The sequence below is a fragment of the Bubalus kerabau genome, chromosome 6 (assembly GCF_029407905.1).
Source record: "Bubalus kerabau isolate K-KA32 ecotype Philippines breed swamp buffalo chromosome 6, PCC_UOA_SB_1v2, whole genome shotgun sequence".
Lineage (NCBI taxonomy): Eukaryota > Metazoa > Chordata > Mammalia > Artiodactyla > Bovidae > Bubalus > Bubalus kerabau.
Window position 1 is genome coordinate 6389490 of NC_073629.1, and position 15418 is coordinate 6404907.

Here is a 15418-nt window from a genome sequence, read left to right on the forward strand (position 1 = left end):
AAAATTTAGATGATACAGAGAAAAGCTTTTTATGGCAATTTTATTTTCTTAGATAGCAAGGTCGTCTATTTTAAAGACTGTGAATGATAAAACACTGAAGAACCAAAGGTTTAGTGTTTGGACTCTTTTTCTTTTTTGATCTATTCTCATTTCTTTGATGATCTCACCCAAGCCAGTAGTTTTAAATAATATCAATGTATTGCTGACTTCCAAATTTATACGTCTAGGCCTGATCTCTCCCCTGACTTCAGACTCAGATCTGTCATTACCTAATCTACATCTCCACTTAGATTTCTAATAGACCTTTAAAACTTAGCAAGATCAAACTGAACTTGGGTCTCCTCATCCACAATCTACATTCTCAATAAGTGACAACAACATTTGAACTGTTACTGAAGCCCAAAATCCCACAAGGGATGGCTGACTCTTGTCTTACACCCCAAACCTAATCCATTAGCAAATCCAGCTGTCTCTACATTTAATATATCTAGAATCCTGCCATTTCCCACTACATGTGTCGTTACTTAGCTATGTCTTGCATCCATATTTTTGCAAGAGACTTCTCTAACAAGTTTTCTTCTTCCTATGAGAGTCTCTACACAAGATCCAGGGACCTTTCTAAAATGTGTTACATCATATCCTTGCTCTGCTCAATACCTTCACATCTCTCTGTGAGTTAAATTCAAAGTTCTCGGCAGAACCTTCAAAGTCCTGCACAACCTCAAGCCCCTCCTCCCACTTTCTCTGACCTCATGACCCACCATTTTGCCTGGCAGTCCTCTTGCTATCAGTAGACTCAACTCTTTGCCAAATGAGTTCTCACCTCAAGCACTTAACACTTGCTGTTTGCTCTATCTGGTATGCTCAACCCCAGAGGGCAGCTCTGTGGACTCATCTTTAGGTCTTCATTCAAATGTTTTGTGGATCACCTTTATAAATTAAAGTATTGTTCCTCAGCCTCTTTATCCTGCTATATTCTTGTTCTTCACAGCACTCATTACCATTTGACATATTGTTTACTTTTGGACATTTATTGGCTGGTTGACCCCACCAGAAGATTACATAGGCACACAAACTTGGCTGAATCTGCAGTGCTTCTAAACACTAAAGGGTCTGGCACATATACTCCTTGGAAGGAAAGTTATGACCAACCTAGATAGCATATGCAAAAGCAGAGACATTACTTTGCCAACTAAAGTCCGTCTAGTCAAGGCTATGGTTTTTCCAGTGGTCATGTATGGATGTGAGAGTTGGACTGTGAAGAAAGCTGAGCGCTGAAGAATTGATGCTTTTGAACTGTGGTGTTGGAGAAGACTCTTGAGAGTCCCTTGGGCTGCAAGGAGATCCAACCAGTCCATTCTAAAGGAGATTAGCCCTGGGTGTTCTTTGGAAGGAAGAATGCTAAAGCTGAAACTCCAGTACTTGGTCCACCTCATGTGAAGAGTTAACTCATTGGGAAAGACTCTGATGCTGGGAGGGATTGTTGGCAGGAGGAGAAGGGGATGACAGAGTATGAGATGGCTGGATGGCATCACCAGCTCAATGGATGTGAGTCTAAATGAACTCCAGGAGTTGGTGATGGACAGGGAGGCCTGGCGTGCTGCGATTCATGGGGTCACAAAGAGTCAGACATGACTGAGCGACTGAACTAAACTGAACTGAACTGAGAAAATGAATCTTTTTGCCTTTTCATGCTGTTCATGGGGTTTTCAAGGCAACAATACTGAAGTGGTTTGTTATTCCCTTCTCCAGTGGACCATGTTTTATTCATGGACATGAGTTTGAGCAAGCTCTAAGTGTTGGTGGTGGACAGGGAAATCTGGCGTGCTGCAGTCACTGGGGTCACAAAGAGCCAGACACAACTGACCAACTGAACTGAACTGAGAAAGAGAATGAGATAAATACTAACAATACACATCCACACAGGTATACATACCACACAGAGTTGCATTCCCAAGAGTGTTGTTGACTGAATACTAATTCCACAGGTATTAGCAAAAGACACATCAAATAAGCTTAGGGAACATAGGGTTAAATGAAGTCTTTTTTTGATTCTTGACTAATTCAATACATATTTACAGATTATCTACTATCTGTATAAAACAGGCAGATGTTGAGCCTGTATTGATAAACAAAACAGACAAGTTCCTGCTTTAATGGAGTTTACAGCCCAGCCAGGAAAACAACCAATGATCAATTTATTGTGCAAATAATTATTTGCTGTTATAACCAGTTCTACAGAGGAAAAGCACAGGATGTGTTGAGAATGTATAATATGGACCTCATCTACAGTCTAGGTTTCTCTGATGAAATGGTATTGGTTGTGAACCAGAAGAATAAGTTATTCAGATGCAGAAGTAGGAAAAAGAACTCTGGGCAGAAGGAACAGTTTTGAGAACTCCTGAGACAGGAAGGAAACTGGCATCGTCACAGAACTAATCAGGTCAGACAAAACAACATGAAGTTGGGAGGAATCAGATTGCAGGAGTCCATATACTATGCAGATAGTGACTACAACCATGAAATTAAAAGACATTTGATCTTCAGAAGAAAAGCTATGAACAACCTAGACAGCATATTAAAAAGCAGAGACATTACTTTGCCAACAAAGGTCCATCTAGTCAAAGCTATGGTTTTTCCAGTAGTTACATATGGATTTGAGAGTTGGACAATAAAGAAAGTTGAGCACTGAAGAATTGATGCTTTTGAACTGCGGTGTTGGAGAAGACTCTTGAGAACCAGTCAATCCTAAAGGAAATCAGTCCTGAATATTCATTGGAAGGACTGATGCTGAAACTCCAATATTTTGGCCACCTGTTGGGAACAACTGACTCATTGGAAAAGACCCTGATGCTGGGAAAGATTGAAGGCACGAGGAGAAGGGGATGACAGAGGATGAGATGGTTGGATGGCATCACTGACTCAATGGATATGAGATTGAGTAAGCTATGGGAGTTGGTGATGGACAGGGAAGCCTGGCGTGCTGCAGTCCATGGGGTCACAAAGGGTCAGACATGACTGAGTGACTGAACTGAACTGAACAGACTGTGCTAAGGATTTGGACCTTTGTCTAAAACGTGATGGGAAACCACTGAAGAGCTTTAATTGAGACTTCTCACACCTCTTAAAATACTAATATGTATTGTAAATACCTAAGAAGAAGCATTTCCTCAGTTTCCTTGATTATGAAAACTACTTTTTGTAAAGCTTCTCAATAGGAATATTATTCAATAGAACACAGTTTGTAAAATACTACACCAGAAAGAAAAAATATCAGGGAAAATATTTTAGTAGAAAAATGAAAGCATATACAAACAAAATAACATAGATGAGATTTTATAGTTTAGTTGGACCCATAAATATATGTGGATTAAATTCTATTGTTATAAAGAAAAAATATACACATTTGGTCCAAAGCCAAAATCTAAGTTTGTTCTGTCTTTAGAGATTAATCTAATACAGCTACTCCAGGACTCAGCCAAATTACTTATCCAAAAAGGAATAAAACTCATGTCCACAAAAACACTTGTACACAAAAGTTCATAGAAACTTTATCTATAATAGCAAGAACTGGAAACAATCCAAATGTCCATTTAAAGAGTATCAATAAGCAAACCATGGCATATTTGTACTATAGAATATCTCATAACAATAAACAGGAAGGAATTACTGACATACAGAAATGTGGACAAATCTAAAGAATCATTATGCTCCAAGAAAGGATCCAAACACAAAGAAGCATATACTCTATGAGTCCATTTATGTTGCTGTTGTTCAGTTGCTCAGCCATGCCCAACTCTTTGTGACACCATGGGCTGCAGCAGGCCAGGCTTCCCTGTCCTTCACTATCTCCTGGAGTTTGCTCAAACTGATATCCATTGAGTCAGTTATGCCATCCAACCATGTCATCCTCTGCCGCCCCCTTCTCCTCCTGCCCTCCATCTTTCCCAGCATCAGCGTCTTTTCCAATGAGTCGTCTCTTCCCATCAGGTGGCCAAAGTATCAGAGGTTCAGCTTCAGCATCAGTCCTTCTGATGAATCTTCAGGGTTGATTTCCTTTCAGATTGACTGGTTTGATTTCCTTGCTGTCCAAGGAACTCTCAAGAGTTTTCTCCAGCACCACAGAGTTCATTTATAGAGAATTCTAAAAGATGCAAGATAATCTTATAGTGAGAGAACAGAGATCACTGGTTGTCTGGGACCAGGTGGATAAGCTAGATTGTAAAGAGACACAAGGAAACTTAGGGAAGAATGAAAATGTCCTGTATAATGACTGTGGCTGTAGTTTCATCAGTATACACAACATTTCGAAACTCACCTAACTGTGTGCTTCAAGCGGGAAGAGTTTATTTTATGTAAAATTTACCTCATTAAATGTATTAAAAATTGTAGGGGAAAAAACCTCTAGTCTGAAAGAAGGAGGATCTCTGTTTTCATTGCCACAATGAACCTGGAACTTCCCACAGTGCCTAGCCCATAGTAGTTGCTCGATATATAGGAAAATAATTTGAATGACACAGTTAAGGAAACTGTTTTACTGGATATATAGGAATTTATATCCAACTGAAGGAGAATATATATTTGTGCACACAAAGAAAGTGAACTTCAAAACTCTCTTAAGAACAATGCAATAAAACCAGAAAATAATAAAAAAGACAATGACAAACCTATAGCAACTTGAGAAAAATGTAAACACATTTCAAAGGGGAAATAAAAGACAAAAACAGGGGAACAAAAATATACAAATTAAGAAAAGAAAGTGAAGTCACTCAGTCGTGTCCAACTCTTTGCAAGCCATGGACTGTAGCCTGCTAGGCTCCTCTGTCCATGGGATTTTTCAGGCAAGAATACTAGAGTGGGTTGCCATTTCTTTCTCCAGGGGATCTTCCTGACCTAGGGATCGAACCAGAGTCTCCTTCACTGCAGGCAGACTCTACTATCTGAGCCACCAGGGAAGCCCTGGAAAGAAAAGAAAAGTGCTACAATAATACAAACACAATTAAAACAAAATAATTTTTAAATATATAGTATAGTAATTAATTTGAAAAATTTGAATGGCATAAACATATTTCTAAGAGAATCTAAATTTTCCAAAACTTATTCCAGATGAGATAAAAATTTGAATAGACAAGTAATAAGAGAAGATCTTTTCTACATCATCAAAGATTAGAAAAGGTGGAAGAAACATAAAATAGAAATTATAGACCAATGTCATTTATCAATTTAGATACAAAAAAATACAAATAAACATAAGTAATACTTAGGAATAAATTTACCGAAATTTACAAAAGACTATATGCAGAAAACTATAAGACACTGATGAAAGAAAAAAAAAAAAAAGATGACACAAACAGATGGAGAGATATACCATGTCTTTGGATTGGAAGAATCAGTATAGTGAAAATGACTATACTACCCAGAACAATCTATAGATTCAATGCAATTCCTATCAAACTACCAATGGTATTTTTCACAGAACTAGAACAAAGAATTTCATAATTTGTATGGAAACACAAAAGACCCTGAATAGCCAAAATGATCTTGAGAAAAAGGAATGGAACTGGAGGAATCAACCTTCCTGACTTCAGACTATACTACAAAGCTACAGTCAGCAAGACAGTATGGTACTGGCACAGAAACAGAAATATAGACCAATGGAACAAAAAAGAAAGCCAAGAGATAAATCCATGCACCTATGTCCAAGAGGTTTCACAGAGTCGGACATGACTAAAGCAACTTAGCATGCATACATGCATTGGAGAAGGAAATGCAACCCACTCCAGTATTCTTGCCTGGAGAATCCCAGGGACAGAGGAGCCTGGTGGGCACTGTCTATGGGGTCACACAGAGTTGGACACGACTGAAGCAATTTAGCAGCAGCAGCAGCGGCATGGACATCTTAGTCTTCCCTCATAGCTCAGTTGGTAAAGAATCTACTTGCAATGCAGGAGACCCCGGTTCAATTCCTGGGTTGGGAAGATCCTCTGGAGAAGGGAAAGGCTACCCACTCCAGTATTCTGACCTGGAGAATTCTATGGACTGTATAATCCATGGGGTCATAAAGAGTCAGACACCACTGAGAAACTTTCACTTTCACTTCCATGGATACCTTATCTTTGACAAAGCAGGCAAAAATATACAATGAAGAAAAACAGTCTCTTCAATAAGTGGTTCTGGGAAACTGGACAGCTATGTGCAAAAGAATGAAATTGGAACATTCCCTAACATCATACATAAAAACAAACTCAAAATGAATTAAAGACCTAAATGTAAGACCAGAAACTATAAAACCCTGAGAGGAGAACACAGGCAGAACATTCTCTGACAAAAATCACACCAAGATCCTCTATGAACCACTTCTTAGAGTAATGGAAATAAAAGCAAAAATAAACAAACAGGACCTAATTAAACTTAAAAGCTTTTGCACAATGAAGGAAACCATAAGCAAGGTGAAAAGACAACCCTCAGAATGAGAGAAAATAATAGTAAATGAAATAACTGACAAAGAATTAATCTCTGAAGTATATAGCAGCTCATGCAACTCATTATGAGAAAAACAAACAATCCAATTAAAAAGTGGGCAGAAGACCTAAACAGACATTTCTCCAAAGAAGATATACAGATGGCTAATAAACATATGGAAAGATGCTCAACGTCACTCATTATTAGAGAAATGCAAATCAAAACTACAATGAGGTATCATCTCACACCAGTCAGAATGGGCATCATCAAAATATCTTCAAACAGAAAATGCTGGAGAGGGTGTGGAGAAAAGGGAACCCTCTTACACTGTTGGTAGGAAGGCAAACTAATACAACCACTGTGGAGAACAGTATGGAGATTCCTTTTAAAACTAGGAATAAAACTACCATATAACCCAGCAATCCCACCCATGGGCATATGCCCTAAGGAAACAAAAACTGAAAAATAAACGTGCACTCCAGTGTTCATCACTGCACTGTTTACAATAGCCAGGACATGGAAGCAACCTAGATGTCCAATGACAGAAGAATGGATAAAGATGTTGTGGGGCATATATACAATGAAATGTTACCCAACTATAAAAAAGAACACATTTGAGTCAGTTCTAATGAGGTAGATGAACCTAGAGCCAACTATACAGAGTGAAGTAAGTCAGAAAGAGAAAGACAAACATCATATATTAACGCATATATATGGAATCTAGAAAGATGGTACCAACCATCCTTCATGCAGGGCAGCAAAGGAAACACAGACATAAAGAATAAACTTTTGGACACAGTCGGGGAAGGAGGTGGGATGATTTGAGAAAATAGCATTGAAACATATACATTACCATATATAAAATAGATAGCCAGTGGGAGTGTGATATATGATGCAAGGAACCCAAAGCCAATGCTCTGTGACAACCTAGAGGGATGGGTGGGTGGGGAGGGAGGTGAGAAAGGGGTTCAAGAGGGAAAGGGGACACATGTATACCTGTGGCTGACTCATGTTGATGTATGGCAAAAAAAATCACAATATTGTAAAGTAATTATCCTCCAATTAAAAAATAAATAAATAAAAACAAAGGGAATTATATATACACATATATTTAATAAAAGTAAACACCAATTCATAACAAAAATTTTAAGTAAAATAGTAGAATAAAAATGTTCAAAAACAACAAAAAGCATGAAATATACATCAATAACAAATGTAAACTTACCTGCTGAAATAGCGGGTGTATTTCCTTAAAGTCAAACATGACATAAATGCCTGCTGTCTTCACCAGTTAAATGGTATTCTAGAATCAACAGCTAATGAAATAAAACACACAAGAAGACATATGTATATATTCCAAGAGATTCATCCAAAATAAAATAATAACAACTATTAGAACTAAAAGAATGTATAAAGTTGTTGGCTATGAGATTAACATTAAACAGCCTTCTTTGAAACTAACAAATCAGATGGAACTATAATTGTTAAGCGCTTCTTCCCCTGTGGCTCAGTGGTAAAGAATCCGCCTGCCAATACAGGAGTTGGAGCGGGGTGTGACCGAGGGGTGGTGGGGGTGGGGGTGTCCAGGGTAAGCCGCGGGGTTGATCCTTGGGTGGAGAAGACCCACCTGAGAAGGAAACGTCAATCCACACCAGCGTTCTTACCTGGGAAATCCCAAAAACGCAAGAGCCTGGCAGGCTACAGTCCATGGTATAGCAATAACAGTCGGACAAGACTTGGCAACTGAAAGTGCGGGCTAAGTCATTTCAGTCGTGTTGAACTCTGTGGTAGCCTATGGACAAGAATACTGGAGTGGGTTGCCATGCCTCCCTCCAGGGGATCTTCCCAACTCAGAGATCAAACCTGCATCTCCTTTCCTGTATTGGCAGGCTGCTTCTTTACCACTAGCGCCGTGTGCAAAGCCCACCTAACCCTATTCTTACACATCAGAAGAAAAAGGATAAAGAATTCAGAAATAAGTATGGTAAGGCAATGTGCAGGATTAATGATGAACAGAACGCAAGATAGTGTAATATATTCTAAAATTCTGACTTAATGCTTAGTTCTTTTGACATTTACTTTTATGGAAGTTACAAGAAAGGAATTTGGCTTTTGAAAGTGAAAGTCACTCCATCATATCGGACTCTTTGCGACCCCATGGACTATACAGTCTATGGAATTCTCCAGGCCAGAATACTGGAGTGGATAGCCTTTCCCTTCTCTGGGGGATCTTCCCAACCCAGGGATAAAATCCAGGTCTCCCACTTTGCATGTGGATTCTTTACCAACTGAGCTATCAGGGACTGTCTCCTCAAAATAGGTAAGTAAACTCTGGCATCCACATCAACCTTGCCCATCATTCTGAAACATCACATTGATCATCTGATAAATTCACACATATTTTAATGTTTTTTCTAGGCTATTTAGTTATACAATACCCCTGAGCTGACCTAGCTGCATATTTCTAAGCTGATATTGTGTTGATGCTTAAGAGAAAAGGTATTTGCTAAAAGATTCCAATCAACTGGTTAATAACCCCTGCATAACCTAGGGAAAAAATGATTGGAGTATCATTAAATAGACTTTAGAATTGTGTAACCACGTGGTCTTTCCATTTGAGAAATCCTGTATACATGCCCTTCTCACTTTGTGTTTGAAACTCTTATTAAATGTAACAAGAAGTTGATCTTAAAAGAAAGTTCCCACCTTCTGTGTTCCCTGACCTAGTTTGGAGCCCAGCAAGTTGTTGCTCAGCTTTTAAGAAACTGGTGACTCCCTCCAGGGGGTTTTAAAATCCTAGTGGCAGGTGCTGCACATTTCTACAAAGGCACAGCTCAGCATTTCCAGGCTATTCCAACTCTTCTGTAGGCTGAAGCTAGCAGTTCTGTCCGTCTGTCCCCAAGGAAGCTAAGCGTCCCACCAGGAAAGAAGAGAGTCTTGCTTATTTAATTTTGGTTTGCTTTAGAAAGCACATACCTACACATTTTAGTAAACGTCTGTGAGAACTCATTTGTTAACTGAGTGACTATTTCACTGTGTAACTATATGACATCAACCTTCCTGTTTCCAAGGCGATTTCACTGTGCCCACAGACAAGATGGCTGCAAATTGAATGACTCTCTCAGGAATCAGATCAGAATTTTTTTCTATTTTGACCAAAGATTTTGAAAAGCTTTCACAGAAATAACAGGTATAATCTGGCATTCAGAAAAGTTACAAAGTCCAAAACTGACCCAAGTTAGAGCGAATTTAAAATCTAAAAGAGGGGCAATCATACACAGTTTTTCAGTTGGTCCTGTAAAACAAATCAACAGTTCAATGAATCACTGCGTGCATGCTTAGTCACTCAGTCGTGTCCAACTCTTTGTGAGCCTGTCAGGTTCCTCTCTCCATGGGGTTTTTCAGGCAAGAATACTGGAGTGGGTTGCCATTTCCTCCTCCAGGGGATCTTCCAGACCCAGAGATCAAACCGGTATCTTCTGTGTCTCCTGCATTGCAGGTGGATTCTTTCCCCACTGAGCCATCAAGGAAGCCCAATGTATCATTAGGTTAGCTTAGTATCCTCTCATAGATAGCTTTGGATCTTATTTTCAAAGTGATTGGTATATGAAAAAGACCTAAAAGTTGTACACAGATCTTGTATGCAGTGAAAAGTGAAGTGAATTTGCTCAGTTGTGTCCGACTCTTTGTGACCCCATGGACCGTAGCCTAAGAGGTTCCTCCATCCATGGAATTTTCCAGGCAAGAGTACTGGAGTGGGTTGCCATTTCCTTCTCCAGGGGATCTTCCCGACCCAGAGATCAAACGCGGGTCTCCAGCATTGCAAGCAGACAATTTTACTGTCTGAGCCACCAGGTAATCAGTAACTTAAGTTTTATGTTTTCCAGAACTATTTTTCAAGGACTAGTTGGATTGATCCCTAACAATTTTTAAGAGGAAGAGGAAAGGCACATCAATGTACTTTGGACCAAATTATAATCATATGGAAGAGGACTGAGGAGTATTGTGAGTGATTTTCTACCTCAGGGAGTCTGGATGACAGCCATTTGGGGAATGGTGAAACCTGATGTTATCTGCTTTCAGTCATGATAATAAACTGTGGCTCTGGCATCGTTTGCTACCTAATTCTGGGGAAAATAAATTGACTAAGTAAAATGATCTAATGTAATTAGCCTGCTTATTTTATAATATGTGGTTGGGGAAGGGGGATTTTAATATATGTAATAGCCCTTTAGACAAAGACTCTGGCCGTCAAGTATCAGTGTCAATGTGAGAGCAAACCATTCAGTTTGACAAATGTTTATGGAATGTATATTATGTCCAGGGACCATGTTAGGTGCAATAGCTTTAAAGATATGATTCCAACCATAAGAAGTTTACACTGTACGGGGAGAGACAGATGAACTTGTAAAGAGATAATCTCTATGTTAATACCATAATTTACAAGTTAAGACCAAAAAAATTCTTGCAAAATTTTGAGGTACAAACTGAAGCATCAGTCTCTTGAAGGAAAAGCCAGACTCTGGAACCTAGATCTTTTATGTATAATCTTGGGCAAGATACTAAATTCCTCCAGTCTCACTTTTCCCATTTATAAAAAAGAAGAGTACTAGAATCTGCCTTGAAAAGCTTTTTGTGAGATTTTAGATGAGATACTTAATATGAGGAGCTTGCTTCTTAGTAGTCATTAAATAAATAGTATCTATTGGTAATATATGTTATTAGTATATGGAGTATACACATTAATACAAAATTATCCCAAAAAAAGAAAGAAAAATGAACAATGTGCATGAAGAAATGACTAACAAAATAATAAATGCAAATAGCTAATTTTTTAAAAGAACATAATCCAACTTCACTTATAAAAAATTAAAATAGAATAAAATGCATTTCTTTGCTACCATATTTGCAATTTATTTAGAACTAATACTTAACTGTGGCAAGATCACGGTAAGATGAACTTTCCCAGGCAGCACCAGTGACTGTGTAGATAGATGAAATCTTTCTGGAAAAAACTTACTCAACATATTTCAAGGAACTTCAAAATGTTCATATGGCCTTTAGCTAAGTAGTTCTACCTCTACTTTAAATATGTCCATTACATTGTTCTCTAGTATAAAAATTTTTTAAAAACACAATATAGATACAGAATAATAGGAAAATGTAAAGTTTCATATGTTGCATTCTAAAGATAGACTATTATACAGTGATAATATACCATTTTTATACCAAGCATAATATAATGCATAATATAATGGCACGATTTTTTTAGTAGTATAGTTTTGATTAAAATGTTAAGGGGAGAGTGGGATACAAATTTGTTGTGATTCTTGTATTCTCTCCTATGTGTATGTGTATACAAATGCATGTATATATGTGTACATATGTATGTTTGTATCAGTAACATACTGTTGCATACATAGGCTCATGTCCATATACAGTATATGTATTAGTAAGTTATTGCTGCATAACAAAGGACTCCTCAAAACTTAGTGACTTAACCATTTATTTAGTTTATAATTTTGTAGTCATTTTAGGCTGGCTCGCCTAGGCGATTTTCTTCAAGGTTTACCTCAGCTAGGTTTGCTTGGGCATCTTTGATTAGCTGGTCAGTCGGGAGCTGGCTGATGTAGGATGGCCTCAGCTGGAATGACCACCTACTCTCCAAATGTTCTTTTATGCTTCCTCAGGCTAGCCTGTGGTTGCTCTCATAGTGAATCAGGGTTATGGGAGAAAGTGGAAGTGTACAAGGCGCAGAACTGGCATTTTTGCCATATTTTATTTTTCAAATAAAGTCAGATCAACCCCTCCACAAAAAAAAGAAGGGAAAACAGAACTCACCTCTTGACAGAAGTCACATTGCAAATGACGAGAACATAGGCATGGGTAGAGAATTGGGAAAATGTTTGTAATTAACATATCACAATATACATGGAAAGAAGGCTGGAAGGCAATACATCCAAATATTTGCACTGTATTTCTGAATGGTAGAATTACTGATGACTTTTAGTTTTATTTATACTTTTTCATTTTCCATTTTCTACAGGCAAACTTTGGGCTTCTCAGGAGGCACTAGCAGTAAAGATCCTGCCTGCCAATGCAGGAGACATAAGAAATTTGGGTTTGATCCCTGGGTCGGGAGCATCCCCTGGAGGAGGGCATGCAACCCACTGCTGTATTTTTGCCTGGAGACGCCCAAGGACAGAAGAACCTGGAGGGCTACAGTACATAGGGTCACAAAAAGTAGAACATGACTGAAGTGGCTTAGCACACATGCACGCATGCACAAGCAAACTTCACTTTTAGAAGGAGATAAAAATAAATATCTTGACATGTACATACATTAGCGATATAGACACATCAAAGCAGTCGTGGGGTCACAGAGGAATAGCACTTGGTACAGTCTGAGGGGGAACATAAAGCCCACTTCAGAAGAGGGTGGCATCTGAGCTGATGGCTGAACAAAGTATAAAGACCATTTGGCTAAACAAAGTGAGGCCATTCTAGGCAGAATGGTTCAAGGAGAGAAATCCTGTACAGTTTGGGGGAAGAGGGCCAAAATGAGGAGGAAAGTCAGAATGGGAATGTGGTCCCAGGAGGGGTCTTGTGTTTCACTGACTGAAAATGAGCTATGAAAATTTGAACCCAGTCTTGACAAACTCTAAGTTGGGTAATTTTAAAAGGGCATTCTTTTTTTAAAGTTTTTTAAAAATATTAAATGATGGTTTTATGAACATGGGTGCTAGAGGGGGAAGTTTGCTTTCAGCTGAGATCAAAAATCCAAAAGAACAGGGGAGCAAAAATAAAAGGATGGCCATCTGTGTTTTTAGCACTGTACCCACCACCCCTCCCCCAAACCCACTTCCCCTTTAGAAGCACAGAGAATCTGGGTCACTTCCTTGCTATGGAAGATATTTAGAGCAGGATTAATCAGCACCTGGTGATTAAATTTGGGGCTATAAAATTGCAATATAGCTGTCACAGTTCTAGGGACTGTAGTCTGTGTTATGTGTTTTCCAATGAAATGCTTAATTAAACTGAATGCCTAGATATTTAAATTCCTAGGACCAAGCAATCATCTGGTTGTTTATGATTTATCAAAGGTATTAATAATGTAACTGAGGTCCCTAAACTCAGAGAGTGAGTGGACCTATACTCCTGAAAATTGAATTCAAAGCCTCATCAGTACCTGGCTTTATCGAAGGAAATAAATGCTGCAAAACACACCATCCTGCTATGCCAACAGAGATAGGGATAACAAAAGACCATACATGAAAAGCTAATCACCAGCTTCACAAATGCTACCTCCCTCAGTAGACTCTTAACTCTTCTCCTTAAGAAGTCCAAGTAATGTAACATCTATGCTTCACGTGACACCCATAGGCACTTAGTAAGAGCTCAAGGAAACTTCTTTCACTTCCTTCTCTAATTTTCTGTGGCTTCATGTGATTATGGGTAGAAAGACTGGAAAGAAACAGCAGTTTTCTTTTAATGATGAATGTAGTTTAATTAGGATTGCTAGATCCAGCAAATAAAAACTGCAAGATGCCCAGTTAAATTTGAATTTTAGATAAACAGTAAATATAAATGTGAGACATACTTATATTAAAGAATTGCTCCTTGTTTATCTGAAATTCAAACTTAACTGAATTGCCCTGTATTTCATCTGCCAACCCTAATTTTAAGGTTTTGCTGGGATGGCAAAAGCTCTTTGGAGAAACTATGGGACTACTTACAATGCCTGGGCGAACACGGAGGTGAGTTTGAACTAGGCACAGTTAACAGCAGAATTCCTGTTCTCAAGCCCCAGCTGCATTCTCTTTCATCAGCACTCCCTAGAACGCTTTGGTGGAGCAAGTCATTTGATAGATTTCATTATCTACCAACTGGTTCCACTGAATTTTATGTCACTTACCCAGAGAGATAAACTTGTTTAAGCAAAGCTACAAATTACCTAGTTGCTCACGTGAGAAAGACAACATTTTGATTGTTAGAGTCACAGTAGCTGTTACCTAACCTCTCTATATATGTATATTTTTGACCACGCCATGCAGCTTGTTACTCGGCCCTCAGTCTCTGGACCCTTAGAGAGTTCATGGTTCTAACCACTGGAACACCAGTGGTTAGGTGGTCCTGCCGGGGTCCAGCCCCAGCTGATCCAGGGTATTCGAAGGAGAGACGGCGTAGGCGAGGGTCAGGAAACAACTGCTTAATTAAACGTTAATTAAAGATATAAAGAGTAATAGAATGAGGATAGCTCAGTAGGAAAATTCAGTGGAGAAAAGAGGCTGAGTAGCTTGGTTTATGCGGGAGACCAATAAAACTTCAAGACAAGAAGTTTGCACCACTTACGTAGGCCACAGGCGTCCTTCCGTTCTCCCGAAGGAGAGGAGACACTGAGGCCTCCCCGGTCGGATCTTAGAAGCCCAGGCATAATTAGCAAGCATGGTGGGTTCCGCGCTCCAGATGGAGACTCAGCCAGAATTTGAGAGAGAGAGCAACATGGGGAGACCAAGTTTCGGTGAACAAGGCCCACACTTTATTTTCCAAAGTAGTTTTTATATCTTAAGTTATGCATAGAGGATAATGGGGGAAGGGGTGGAGTCATGCAAGGACAGCAGTTCCTGGTTCTAATCGAAGCCAGGCTTTCAAACTTATCATATGCAAAAGGTCAGGTGATTGACATCATCTTCTGGCCAGGAGGCCTATTAACATTTTAAGAAACTTATCTTTCTCTAAAGGTGATTATTCCAAAGTCAGGCACCAGCCTCCAAAAAAGCATTGGACAAAGCTGCATTTTACATTTCTATACACCCATTATATCAATCAATACACTGCCAAGGACACAGTAGGTAAGGGATATGGAGACTTAGCAGCAAACATTGGCTCAATAAGTGAAAAACCCTTCACCAATACAATTTCTAATCAATCTTTTAACTACTCAAAAGAATCTGTG

At 38.9% G+C, this 15418-nt stretch overlaps 1 long non-coding RNA gene across 1 annotated transcript; it reads right to left on the bottom strand.

Moving 5' to 3' along the window:
* Positions 1 to 4532: 4532 nt before the first annotated feature.
* Positions 4533 to 14990, bottom strand: LOC129655912 (uncharacterized). Its single transcript, XR_008716135.1, has 3 exons — positions 14815 to 14990; positions 7688 to 7778; positions 4533 to 4959 (listed from the first exon to the last, which is right to left on the bottom strand). It is a non-coding gene; the product is annotated as an uncharacterized LOC129655912 (long non-coding RNA).
* Between the last annotated feature and the right edge of the window lie 428 nt (positions 14991 to 15418).